The sequence below is a fragment of the Zosterops lateralis genome (genome assembly GCF_965231275.1).
Source record: "Zosterops lateralis genome assembly, chromosome: 22".
Classification (NCBI taxonomy): domain Eukaryota; kingdom Metazoa; phylum Chordata; class Aves; order Passeriformes; family Zosteropidae; genus Zosterops; species Zosterops lateralis.
Genome location: NC_139782.1, coordinates 7545327 through 7559672, shown reverse-complemented (window position 1 = coordinate 7559672; position 14346 = coordinate 7545327). Strand labels below are relative to the sequence as shown.

General features: G+C 48.6%; 1 protein-coding gene across 4 annotated transcripts in view; it reads right to left on the bottom strand.

The window, feature by feature from the left end:
• The window catches only part of PIK3CD (phosphatidylinositol-4,5-bisphosphate 3-kinase catalytic subunit delta), a 33765-nt gene extending 19709 nt beyond the window's left edge, over nt 1–14056 (bottom strand). For 2 of the 4 annotated variants that reach the window (XM_083876801.1, XM_083876804.1), the window contains exon 1: nt 2903–2964. The gene's annotated coding sequence lies outside the window, so the exon portion shown is untranslated. Of the gene's footprint in view, nt 1–145; nt 228–2902; nt 2965–13986 lie in introns of those variants that run through there. The other 2 variants (XM_083876803.1, XM_083876802.1) reach the window with 2 other exon arrangements.
• Nucleotides 14057–14346: the final 290 nt, after the last annotated feature.

Below are 14346 nucleotides of genomic sequence, written 5' to 3'. Positions count from 1 at the left end.
CCTCCAGTTTCCTCACAGAGACAAGTGCAGAGAGTGGTGTCCCCACGTGCTGGGAGACTCTGGAATTGTTGGCACTGACTCTCAGCAGGAGAGAGGGAAGAGGTTCCAATTCTCTCCAACCACCCCAGCAGAGAAAGCAGCTCACGTCAATCCCCTCTCACAGAGTTTTCCTGTCAGGTCAGCAGAGGAACATCCCAGTGGTACAGCCTGGAAGGTGCCCCCACAGCCACAGCTCCAAACCCAGCCCTGAGCAAACTCTGTGTCCCTTCTCCTCCTCAGCCCATGAAACCAGCACGAAATTTCCCCATTCACAACTTCAAATGCAGCTTGTGCAGCTGTGGGTGTAGAGACTCTGACAGAAGCTGAGCTAAGGGCTGCTGATTCCCAAACCACAGAGTCCTGCTGGCAGCTCCTCAGGAGCCAGCCCTGGGCTGCAGCACAGGGAGCCCAGCATCTTATCTGCCAGCTCCTGGGGAGCACACCACTTCCCTGTCAGCACTGAGGTCAGGATTCCCAGAAATACGAGCTGTGTTTTATCTGTCCTGCTTCCTCAGCACGGAGGCTGCATCACCCAGGAACCGGATAGAGAGACCACAAACCAGCCCTGGGCCTGCAGGGAGGGGAGCAGAGGCGGGGAGGAGACAAGCTTCACAAGTTTGAATAAAGCAAAACAAGCTGGCCTTGTTTTCTGCTCATCCACAGTGAAAACAGCAGGTTACATCTGGTGTGTCTGCTACCTCGGCCCAAATCAGCAAACTGCCACAGCTCCACTGACCAGCAGAGACAGAGACACAGCAGTGGCTGAGATGTTTCCTCCTGCTGAGGATTTCTGCCTGGCACCACATCCCAGGGAACATGGAGTACCTGTCTAAGCCACGAACAATATCAGTTCAAGCTCAACACCTTGTCTTTCCAAACTCCCTGATTTAGAGGATGCAGGATTTTCTTCAACAGAACCTGGTGCGAATATACCAAAGGAAGAATAACTCTGGACTTTCATCATCTCTAATACATCATTTACCAAGTCTTTTTCCTTCCCATGGCTAAATTCAGACTGTTGTACTTGTTGGAGCTCAGATCTGATGCAGTGTGACAGTTCTTACACGAGGCAAGCTCTGCATGGACGGGTTCTCCTGCACTTCCCTCCTCCCCTCTGCCTTGGGAAACTGAACAGAGTTTCAGTTTTCTTCCCACCTTCCATGGAAGTGTTCTGGCTGTGTGGAAACCACAAGGATCAAGCTTTAAACAGCCACTGGGATTAAAGAACCCCCTAGCTTGGGCACTTCCCTTAATGAAATAAAGACTCTTTTAAGCTTTTAAATTGTTCAATGCCCACCTTACACACACAAACACTCCCACAAACCAGGCTCAGACAGGGAAAGCAATGGAAGCAGAACTACGCCAATGTGATCTGAACTGGGGATAACCCTGTTTGTGTGCAGGGCTGATGATGAAAGGGGCTGTCAGCAAGAGAAGAGATAGGAAAGCAGAATGGACGTGTGGTGATAAAAACAGGCTGCAGGTTTTGGGGCTCCCAGCCCCAGAAAGGCATCAGAGCAATGAACCATCATTCAAACTCAGCAGAGCCTTAGATCCAACCAGCAGCAACAGCCAGAGGGAGGGAAAGAGGAGTTCATGCAAAGCAACTTAAGGGAAAAAAGAAATGTAAAGCCACTCCTCATTCTGGGAGTAAAACAACATCACCAGAGAGAGAGAGAAAAGCATCTGATGGGAGACTGAAGAGCCTTTCTCTGGTGGAAACTTTCAGTCAGCTTTGAGGCAAGTTCACAGCACTGCCTGAGGAACTACATGGTGGGAAACCATATATATTGAGTGGTTAAAGCCAAAGCTTGAAAACCAACACTGTGCAAAGCTCCCTTCCCAAACCTGACAATGGTTTGCTGCACTACCTCAAACAACAAACTCCTCCGTGTTTCAGCTTTCCCACATGCACAAGGACAGCCTGTAACTCACGGGGGATGTTGTAACTCTTTGCTGCTGGCACAGTGATGTGAGATCCCTGCACCCTGCTCTTACTGCTAACACAGGCAGGGCCTGGGAGCTGGAGGAAGTTGTGATAAATGAAAGCGCCCAGCTGAAGGAGCTGCTGAAATTAGGCTTTTTCCACTGCTCCCAACGGCTCCTCAACACCAGAAACACGAGTCCATCTTGTTGATGAGAACAAAACCCAAGCCATGAGTTTCTAATGACATTGAACCTCCAATCCCCACCTCGGGCACACACAGCACACTCCATGTTCAATATTCTCTTCTGGGAGCTCCTCAAAGGCTCCCCGTGCCCTGCCAAAAACACAACCCAAAGCCAACCCCCAGCAGAAACACACAGGGCCGTGACCAGCTGGGCCAGGCAGCACAAGCCCTACCCCAGGGACAGTCTGGGTGACCAGGGGCTGGCAGTGGGTGACAACCATGGTGACAACGCGCCGAGTGCCCAACCCACCCCAGAGCCAAGGCAGAGACACCAAGCTGAGATCACCAACACCCCTCGGGGTGGGCTGGCAGGGGATGATGAGTGGGTTAGTGGCCAAAACAGCAGCTCCCAGCCTGCCATCCATCCATCCATCCATCCATCCATCCATCCATCCATCCATCCATCCATCCATCCATCCATCCATCCATCCATCCATCCCTCCATCCCCCGAGCCCGGCGCTGTCCCCAGCAGGGGACACAGCCCCAGGGCGGCCCCCGGGCAGCCCCAGCCGCTCCTCCCCGCGGGTCAGCGGCCCCGCCAAGCCCCGCTCCGCACAGAGCAAAGCGCTTTTCCCCCGCGCCAGCGCCGTCCGCCCTTTGCCGTTTGCCGCAGCCCGTCCCCGCAGCCCCGGCCGCGCATCCCGCATCCCCCGGCCCCGGTTCCCAGCCCCGTTCCCGGCCCTTCGCTCACCTGCACCGGCGGCCGGGGGGTCCCGGGGGCTGCGGGGCTCCCGCGCTCCCGGCCCCGCTCCGGCCCCGCCTGCGGAGGGGAGGGGGGCACGGGCGGGGAAGGGGCCGCGCTCCGCCCGCCGCGTCCGCCCCGCCCCGAGAACGCCTGTCCTGGTCCCGGGGCCGCTCCCGGTCCACATGCACCGGGAGATGCCGGCGGGAAGGGATGGAGGGAGGGATGAGGGATGAGGGATGCAGGGATGGAGGGAGGGATGGATGGATGGATGCAGGGATGGATGCAGGGATGGATGAGGGATGGATGGACGGAGGGATGGACGGAGGGATGCAGGGATGGATGGAGGGAGGGATGGAGGGAGGGATGGATGCAGGGATGGATGCAGGGATGGATGCAGGGATGGATGCAGGGATGGATGCAGGGATGGATGCAGGGATGGATGCAGGGATGGATGCAGGGATGGATGCAGGGATGGATGCAGGGATGGAGGGATGCAGGGATGGAGGCTGTCGGCAGCCCGGTGTCCCCAGCAGGACGTGCCCCCCTGTGCCGCACTCCCCCGGGCTCCAGAACCGCAGCCGGAGCCACAAACAGCGCGACACCCGGGCAGGGCCTGTGTCCGCCTCTCTGCGAGAAACCGCCCGGGCAGGAGATGGGGAAAGGTTTGGGAGCCGCTCCTTTCCTGGAAAGCGCTGCTTTGACAAGCCTCAGTCGCACATACACAACTGTTCTTCCTCTGAAAACCTGGGGAAAGCCGAGAAATTGGCTGACACCGAGTCTGGGAGGAACAGAGGGAGAAGGGCATTTAGAGGGAAAAGATGCGGAGTGTAGGAGAGCAGGAGAGCCCCAGAGAGAAGGGGAGAGACCCTGGTGGTACTGGCAGGGTGATCTCAGCGGGCAATAAGGGCGGGGAACGCCCCAAATCCCAAAGCAGAGCCGAGTGGGTTTGGGGGATGAGAATAAACCAAGGCAGGCGAGGGGCCCGGGGACACAAAGAGGGATCAGGGCAGGTTTAAACACACCTGGGGCTCCAATTCCACCTGCTAATCCCGGGAAAGGGACCCAGCACTCCTTTAAACGCTCCATGCCAAGGACACACAGGGTTAGCCACTCTTTTCCTCTCCCCAGCCTGTTGTAGAGGTCCATGGGCTGCAGGGGAGGCCCACCCAGCACTAAACCCTGTCCCACCCCACCCGCTGCCCAAGGCTCAGGCACCTCTCCCACCCCTTGGTTTTGTTATTAGGGGATTCCTTTGGAGGGTCTCCCCTAATTTATCCTAAACCAGGACACCCCTGGGGCTCCATCCCCCTTTGGTCAGTGCAGCTCTCCCAACTGCCAGAGGAAATCGGTGGATCCAAAGCAGCAGCAGATGGAGACAAGGAATGTTCCCAGTGTTCAAAGACAATCCCTCCTCTCTGTCTCATTAATTTTTCAGCAGCAATTAGAGACTCAAAGACCTTGTGCTCATCTGAAAAGTCTCCCCTCTTTTCACACATCTCCTCTGAAATGCCCGCCGTACTTTGGGGTCACAAACGAGAAAATATTGGGGATGTGGATTTGTGATTTTAATTATTTCGCTGCCACACATGGAAACAAACAACCCTGGTACAGCACATGGTTTGTGCTGCTGGTCCTGCAGTTTATGACTCCCAGAATCACCATTTTTCCTAAAGCTTTTGCTACCAGAGACATGTCATTAAGGTATAAATTATTTTTTTTCCCCCTCTATGTTACCATCCATCCAAGAAAAGCTCATTATTCTTGCAATCTGACTCATTTTTTTCCCCCCCCTGAACATTACTAGCTGGCAACACAGATATCTTGCCAACAAGTACAAGATGTGACTGTTGAAACATTCATTGTTCAACTCCATTTGAATCTCCTGTCGTGTCTCCGTGTGACCTTTTAACTCTCAGAAATTGTCTATTTTAAATCATCGGGTCTGACATGTGTTAAGGATATTTTTAACAGATTGTTTACAGGAATTCTGGTTTCTGTTCTGGTTTTTTGGGGTGGTTTTTTTCCCCTTTTCAACAGCTTTTCTATTCACCATATCCAACTTTCACATGTACAGCTGTCCTGAACACCAATAGGGCATTTGCCCTGTGAGAAATTGGACATCAGAAACTGTAGGGAAGAGGAAAAGGAACTCAGAAAAAATAGCTGCAACCTGCCAAATTTAAGATCTGAGACCCCCATGAAGAACAGAAGGGAGGGTTAACTTAGATTTTTTTTTTCTGTGCTATTGAGAACCAGCCAGGGCTGATGCATTTGGGGAGAACACTGCTCAAGGGCAGGTGGCATTATTCCAGGTGCACTGACATGAGGGACATGAAGGGATGCCAGTCCACAAAGACCATCCCCACTCCATGCCAGACTGGTTTGCATTTACCCAGATTTTTCATAAAGCTCTGAAAGGTTAATTCTGTGCTCTCAGCTCCCCTGCTGCCTGTGGGCACGAGCTCTGTGTCACTTAATCTGGTGAATCTGCAGAGTCACACAATTCCACACTGCTGCTGACTCAGGGGGTGCCTTGTCCTGCCTGGGGAACAGTGCAGACCCCAGAGTAACCTTCACCACTGCCCCACCACCAGGAAATTCAGATGAGACGTGGTCAGGTTTTACAGGAGACACAGCAGGATGACAACCAGACACACAACCACAGCAGCCTGGTGTTTACAGGATCCCCAGAATGCAGAATGCTTCCACCCAGAGAGACAAACACCCCGACTGCCCTGCTGGGGCCCAAACCACGGGGGTGTTGGCAGATTTAGTGACCAGTGACACTCCTGCAGGTGTATCCCTGATTCCACGCGGGGACAGAAGAATCTTGCTCAGTCCTTCACCTGCACGGGACACACAGACAGACAGACAGACACACACACACAAATTGCTGCATTTTGTTGTGCACGAGCAAACAGGAAGCCTGAGCAGCGTGGGGAGGCCTGGAGCTCTCTGCTGCTGTGGTTACCCTGCTCAGGGCTGCAGTGCTCAGAGGGAAACCGCGCCAGGCGGGACTCGCTGCACCCAAAACTCACCAGAGCCGGGGCTTTGCCTTTTTCTTCTTTTCCTTTTTGCAGCAAGGTCTGAGACAGGATCCCAGCCACCCCAAGGTGTGCAGCACTGGCTGCCAGTGGTGAGCAGTGGGGCTCACCTGCCTGAGCACAGCCACAGCCTTTGCTGAGAAATTCCTCTGGCCAAACCAAACTGCTCCAGCATTTGAAAGTCACTGTTTCTTTTTGCATGTGACACAAAAGCTCTCTCTGCTATAGAATAATACTGTACTGAATATATAGAATAATACTATACTATATATATAAATAATAATGTATAGAATAATAATACATAGAATAATACTATATTTTATATATATAGAATAATAGTACATAGAATAATACTATATTTTATATATATAGAATAATAAAATATAGAATAATACTATACTATATATAGAAGAATAATGATACATAGAATAACACTATACTATCATTATAGAATATATAGAATACTATACTGTCATTATTATTCTATGTATATAATAAGAATAATAGAATAGAATTATAATAGAATAATAATGATATATAGAATAATACTATACTATATATAATAATACATAGAGTAATAGTATACACTATAGTATAGTATTACTATATATAAAATAATAATAAATAGAATAATACTATATTTTATATATAGAATAATAATAATATATAGAATAATACTGCTATAGGTTTGGAGATTTAGACACACACACATACATATATATAAATATATATATATTTGGGGGATCCAGGTCCTCTTGCAATTAAGCAACATGCATGCCAAGGGACATTAGGAGAATTAGGATAAACTGCACTAAGGATTGTAACTGCCCCTCACAGAGCACAAGAACAGGGTCAAGGCCTCCCCAAGCCCCCAGCTCTGCTCCCTGCACTGACCACTCCACACAGCCCTAATTTATCACATCCTGACCCACAGACACCCTTCACCACCCCCAAACTGTTTCCTCTCTTCTCCATCTACACCCCACTGACTCTGCCCTGCAGACAAACGTGACAGTGGCTTCACAGCTCAGTCTCTGGGACAGCTGAGGACACTGTGGTTGTAATATCAGCTGCTTTTCTTTCAGGAACAAGGCCACGGTTTACTTGTTGATGTTGCCACAAGAGAAATTTCAGAGACTAAAACCACAACAAAGCTTCAGCACGTTTCTCTCTTTGAGGACCGAGCACTCAGACAAAAAAATGCCATTTAGCAAAACCTTTCCACCAGCTGTAAGGAGCTGATGGTGGAGTTTTAGGGGTGGGATCCAAGGGCCTGAGCAGCCTGTTTGTTCAAAAAACCTTCTGAAATGGTGTCAATCTTGTGACCCCAAAACGACAGAGAGAAGGGAGGATGATGACAAAGATACTCAGCTCTCCTGCTGAAGGCCAAAGTGGCCTGATTTAGTGACCTTGCCCAGATAAAAACAGTTTTATCTGTGTGACTGCGTATTCAAATGAAGGATACTGCAGGCTTGAGAACAACGTGTTCCTCCCTGGATCCCCCCAAAAAAACGTTTGCAGAGGAAAAATGTAACGAGACAGGACCTGAGTCAGCTGCAGGGGCAGCTCAGAGTCCTGTCCTGACCATCAGCAGCTCCACAGGAGAACAATCCCTGCAGGCACTTCTGCCTCACAGCTGCCAAAATGGAGCAGGAAAGGGTTTGTCTGGTCCCTCCTTGTTGTTTCTTCATCAGGATTTATGAGTTATAATCTCTGCTCATGATGAAGTTTAGTGCTGAGGAAATAAGTTGTGTGGACTGTGGGTGTTGGAAGCAGCTCATCAATCTGGGAGCAGAGGAAGGGATCAGCCAAATGTGGGACAGGAGGAGGAGATGCTCCTCACCCAGCCCTGCAAGGAACGTGGGGCTACAGCTCTGGCAGGGATACTCTGACTGCAAAAATGTAAAATAAAATTGTTTGGGGAAAAAAACAACCCCACAAATAAACAAAAGTGCCCAGCAAGATTACACAGGCTGCTGTGAGAACCCTTTCAAGGGCAGGTGAGGGGCTCCTGTTCTGCTCCTCACCCTGGTGACAATGTTACAGCTTTCACTGTTGTTGGGGAAGATGAATCAGGGAAACCTTATAAATATGATTGCTTAGCAAAAGATTCTGAAAATATAAAACCTATAATCGAAATAGAAATGAAAGGTTACTTTGAGTTGTAGGATACCAAGTCTTAGTTACTACAGAACCTGAAAACAATACCCTGGGCAGCTGGAGGAGAATCCCTTTGGATTGAACAATCCCCTTCTGCTGGATGAGGGAGCCAAAGGTCAATGCAGCAAAATAGAAAAGTCTAAAGAGGAGTTTTTAGAATTTAAAATATAACACAGTATGGTAATGTAGTAGTTCTTATAGGCTGTATGGAGATTCTATAGGATTTTGTGTCTTGTGTTGGTTGGTCACTGTAAATTAGAATATTCATCACAAAAGGAGATGGAATGGATTGGAACAAGGTCCTCACTCTCTCTCTCTCTGGCTGTCTTACTTCCACCTCTCTCAGCTCTCACCCTCTTGTTCTCTCTCCCTCTCTCTTTGGGGTTCCCTCCAGCCCAGGCTGGTGGCTGAAGGCAAAGCCCTTTTTACTCACGACCCTTGCAATAAACCCACGTATTCTAGAAAATCTCAGGTCCACAGAATTCCCTCTCCCTGCCCTCCAGGGATGATCTCACACACTGTGCCACATTTCCCTGCATGCAGAACACTGGGAATGTTCCTCTGCATCCCACAGGACATTTTGGGAAGCTCTGCTGTTCGCACAGCTCCTCTGGGGTCTCCAGCTGGAGGGGCTGCACAAGCTCAGAGCACCAGTGTCACAGCACAGCAATGTCACTGCACAGCAATGTCACAGCACAGCAATGTCACTGCACACCAATGTCACTGCACAGCAATGTCACTGCACAGCAATGTCACTGCACACCAATGTCACAGCACAGCAATGTCACTGCACAGCAATGTCACTGCACACCAGTGCCACTGCACACCAATGTCACTGCACACCAATGTCACAGCACAGCAATGTCACAGCACAGCAATGTCACTGCACAGCAATGTCACTGCACAGCAATGTCACTGCACAGCAATGTCACTGCACAGCAATGCCACAGCACACCAGTGTCACAGCAACACCAGTGTCACAGCACAGCAATGCCACAGCACACCAATGCCACAGCACACCAGTGCCACAGCACACCAGTGTCACTGCACACCCGGGTCACTGCACACCAGTGCCACAGCACATCAGTGCCACAGCACACCCGTGTCACTGCACACCCGTGTCACTGCACACCCGTGACACTGCACCAGTGTCACTGCACACCAGTGCCACAGCACACCAGGTTCCTGCCACTCCAGAGCGTGACAACAACCCAAACCCAGCATTTCCCCTCCCAGGGAACACCACTCAAAAACTCACTTCTGTTGAAGATGGATTTGTGATACAAAACTAAAAGATGCCAAACACAGGTGGCCAAAAGCCCCTTCTCTTTTCTGACTATCCGTTCTTCTGGGGGGGACGACAAACAACTTTCTTTTCTCTTGTTTTCTTTTCTGCAATACAAGTAGTGAGTGATCTTTAAAACCACGAATTTCCATTATGAATTGCAACTGCCTCTTTAACCCAAACCACGCTATTTATTCTTGAAATTACTGGTAGGGGATTCTGAATCCTTTTTCTTTGCTGCCAGCAGGAAGGCAGCACCCAGCCTTCCCACACTCGGCAGCACGGCTCAAATTCACATAAACCAGACCTCAGTGATAAAAGTCACAGTGGTAAAAAGAAAGCCCTCGATCCCATTTGGGAATTTTGGGGGTCTTTATGAATTGTTTCCAGTCAGGCCGGATCTCACGGGCTCCTGTGTGGGTGGCTGCACTCTGCAGACAGATGCAGGTGCCTGCCTGGGTTAAATATTTTGCACAAACTCAAGAGTTTGTTGTGTTTCTGCGGGTTTTTGTTTGTTTGACATCTCAAATGTATACTCCAAACTAAGCAACATCCAGAACCCAAACAGACACACTCTGTGCATAAAAATCAGAATATGTGTATCATCATGTTACCAAGTGAGGCAGATGCCAGTGACAAACGCTTTAAGAATTTTTTAGCAGCCACCTGAAAAATCACTTAAGAGTCAGAAATAAGTAGCAAAGGGCATTGCATGAGTCATCAGTGACAACGAGGAGAAAAGGAATGTGAATGGAATTTTTTCTTCTTTTTTTTTTTTTTTATATAAATGAGAGATGGCTCAGGCCGAAAGAAATTATTTTTACTGTCACCAGAGGAAAATTTCCATTTGCATAGAGGGGAATTTCCACCTGAGACATATTGATTGAAGACTCATTTACATAACTGGAGGTAACAACTTCTACCCTGGGAACAGCGATGAAGGAAAAACAAATTCTCTTCAGTAGCGGGAAAGAGCAAAATTTTTGTCCTCAGATTTTGGTCTAGAAATAGATAATGTTTGTTTTCATTAAGTCTTTAAAAATATATACAAAGAAGAGAAGATGTATTTCACAGAAGGGAACAGTCCAGGCAGCCTACACAGAACCAGGACTGGGAAACTGTGCAGGACAAGGACTGGCCCTGTTAAACACTTGGATTATGTGCTGCAAGGGTGAGTGTGGCTCAGAAAATAAAGTAAAAAGCTGCATTGTTTATTATGAGATTATAATAATTTATAATCATTTAAAACACGGCAGCAGCCAGGTCTGGGTGGGTCTCCCCTCTCAGCAGCAGCACCTGAGCACCCAAGAGATTTTTCCATTTTCACAAAATGCAGCAAACTGACACAAACCACAGAGCCTGGGTGTAGGAGCATCCCTGGAGGGCAGGGAGAGGGAACTCTGCAGAGCTGAGATATTCTACAAACACAGGGTTTATTGCAAGGGTTGTGGGTAAAAAGGGCTTTGCCTTCAGCCACAGCCTGGGCTGGAGGGACCCCCAAAGAGAGAGGGAGAGAGAGGGGGTGAGGTGAGGGAGGTAAAAGAGCTAAGAGAGGTAAGAAGAGTGCAGGGTCAGAGAGTGAGGCCCTTGTTCCAATCAATTCCATCTCCTTTTGTGTTGAATATTCTAATTTACAGTGACCAACCGGCACCAGATACAAACCCTACAGACTTTGCCTGCAGCCCATGAGAACTGCTCTATCACCACATCATCCTGTATTCTAAACTCTAAAGAGACTTTTCTTATCCACCTTTTCCCTGATGCCTTGGCAGGGTGGAGAGGGGCTGCACCCTTGGCTCCTTTTGTTTTCTGTCCTTCCACCCATCTCCAGCTCATCCCCGTCTTCCTGCCTGCCATGATCACATCTCAGAGCTGGATTTCATTTCTATTTCACTCACAGCTTTTACATCTCCAGTATTTCTCACCAGACAATCACATCCACCAGCCCTTCCTGTCCCACCTTTCCCCACACCTGTACAAACACTCCTTCACTGGGTTGGAAAACAGTGAAGATCTTGGACTGAATTTGATACAACTCCATTTTCACCAGGTCTGTATCAGTGTGTCCAGCTCACAGCACTCCCCTTGTATTCTAACAGGAAATATTTCAGTATTGTCCACACTGCCTGGGGTCTCTGCTGGGAGCTGGAGTCCAGCTCTTACTGTGACACGAAGAGCAATAAACCATCAGACAAAAGCAGCTATAAAAGCACCTGCAGCCTGTGCTGCTGGGGGGCTCAGCCAGATGACAACTTTGCATTGAATTTCCTATTTTATTTCCTTGCTACCTGCAACAGGAAAAAAAACCTCAACCTCTCACTTCCTTCCTCCTGCCCACTCTGTGTTTGGTGTTTTGGTGCAAAAGTAGCTGCAGCCAGGAGCCAGATTTTCAATTTGCTCTGCTCTAAAGGGTAGAGACACAGAGCAGAGTCTGGTGGGTAAAATGACAAAATGACAGGGGTGAGGAGAGGGCAGGAACAGCCCCAGAGCTCAAGGCACCAGGGGAATGATGTTTGGAGCCAACAGAGTGGAACCAGGGGCACAGCACTGTCAAAAAGGGGAGGATTGAGCACAGCTTTGGCTTTCTGAATTAGTCTTGAAAATTTAATGGAAAAATGTGATTAAATCTTTGTATTCTCTTTCCACGAGCAGCAGCTGCACAGGTGTGTGTGTGTGTGTGTGTGTGCTGCTCTGGGCAGAACAGCAATGCTGCCAAAACACACTCTGGGACTTGGGGGATGGAATGACCACACTGCACCCACATTTTGGGGAGCTTTGGGGAGCTGAGGGCATCACTCAACCCTCTAGAGCGGAGTTTGCAAAGGGTTTGCCTTGAAAGACCTTCCTCTCCACCCTCAACAAAAATACAACTACTGACTACAGACGTGATTCCTTCGGTGGCAGAAGCAAAAGCATTTCAGAAGCCCTTTGACACTAAAAATACATTTCTTCCTCCTCCTCGGACTTCTCCTTTACCAGAAAGATTCCTCTCCCTGTGCCATTTCCAGTCTGTCTCACTTGGCCCCCACCCTGGAGCAGACAAATGCCCTCTCAGAGCTCAGGGCTCCCCACGGGCCACGGGAGCTTTTACTGCCCATTCCCTGCTCACGGGTCGTGCCCTGACTATTCCTCCCTGCACATTATTTATTTACTGTTCTCCCCTCCCTCCCTCCCAGGCTGTATCGATTGCTGCTGCTCAGGCTGGGAGCTCCCTGCCATGGGGACCCACACCAGACCTTGGGCTGAATTTGGCTGCCCTTCAAACACCACTCAGAGCTCTGTCACTGCAAGGACCCCCAGAGCAAACCTGGAGACTGGAACAAAACACCTCAAATCTCCAAATTACAAAAAACCCAACCAACAAACCCCTCCAAACCCCTACACCTCCTTTTTTTTTTTTTTTTTTTTTTTTTTCCTTTCCACTGCTGAATCAGAACCAGCAAAAACCCTGCAGGGATTTGAAATGTGCTTCCCTCCTCTTGGCAAAACACAAATATCAAACACATCTGAGCTCATTTGCCAGCGTGGCTGAGCTCTTGTCCTGAATCTTTGTCTTCCCTCTGATAACGGGCAGAAGGTTTGGTGATAACAGATTTATCCCAGGCCCTGGGAATTGCTCAGTCCACAGCATCAGAGCATTTCTCCCTGAATCTCTTTCGTGGGGTTCCAGCTGACCACAGGAGGAAAGGCAGCCAAGCATCTACTCAACTTACAAACGACAAAAAATAGCTCGTGAAATCCTGTTAAGTTGCAAAAAAAAAAAATTAAAGATGACAACACACCCAACAAACTTTCAGAGGAGAGAGCTGACAGAGCAAAGTCCCCTCAGTGCCCTTCAGCCACTTGGGACAGCAGTGACCAGCCACAGCACAATCAAACCTTGATTAATTTTTTATCACTTTCCTGATGCTTGGTGTTTGCAGATGGTTGTGCCTGTTACCTTGGCTGTGCTTTGGAGACTTTGTAGGTAAATACACGTCCTGCCCTCATGGGAATCAGCAAAGACTGAGGGAGCCCAGCAAAGTGGCCCAGGGAAAAGTGGTTTTCTTCCCCTGGCAGCCTCAGGAGACACTGAATTGTCCAGCAGTGCTGCCCACTCATTGCCTTGGGATCAGTTTTAGCAGAAAATTAAAACCAGATACACTGCCTCCCTTATGTCACAAAAAAATAGAGGAAGGGAACACAAAAAAAAAAAAAGAAAAAAAAAAAAGACAAAAAACACAAACACAACACCCCCCCCCCCAAAAAAAAAAAAAAAACAAAACAAAAAAAAAAACAAACCCAAAACCAAAAAAAACCCAAAAAAAACCCACCAAAAAACAAAAACCAAAAAAACAAAAACAACAAAACAAAAAAAAAAAAAAAAAAAAAAAAAAAAAAAAACCAAACCAAAAACAAAAACAAAAACAAACAAAAAAACCAAACCAACCCAGCCAGCAGCATAAATGATTCTGAACACAATGTTTTCCTCTGCTCTGAATGAGAAGTCAGTAGCTCTGATTGCCCGGCCACAAATTCCCCCAAAATTTCCCTGAAACCTTCCATTACAGAGCGGCAACCGAACTCTACTATTAAGTTTGGGCCGATAGTTGTTTATTTACCTCAGTGCAGATTATCTGTTAGATCTTATCGGGGGTGAGTGAATCACCCTCTACTACAGGTGCAGCCGGGCTCTCCCCAGAGCAGCAGCTCCACAGGTTGTCAGTGCTCTCTGCAAAGGGGCTTCTCCCAGCACTGCCTTTTCCCTCCCCTTTCTGGCTGCTTGCCTCAAATGAAGAAAAAAAAATAAAATTCTGGTGGGAGGATTAAGAACAGCCAAGTGACAAGTTGTTTCCTCTCACACACAAGACAGTTGTAGCTCCTGTGCTGTCTGTGTGGTTTACCAAACCCAAAAAGATTTGCTTAGGTAATGCAGAAAAATCTCCCTGCAAGGGCTCACAGAGCAAGGAAGGGATTCCTGC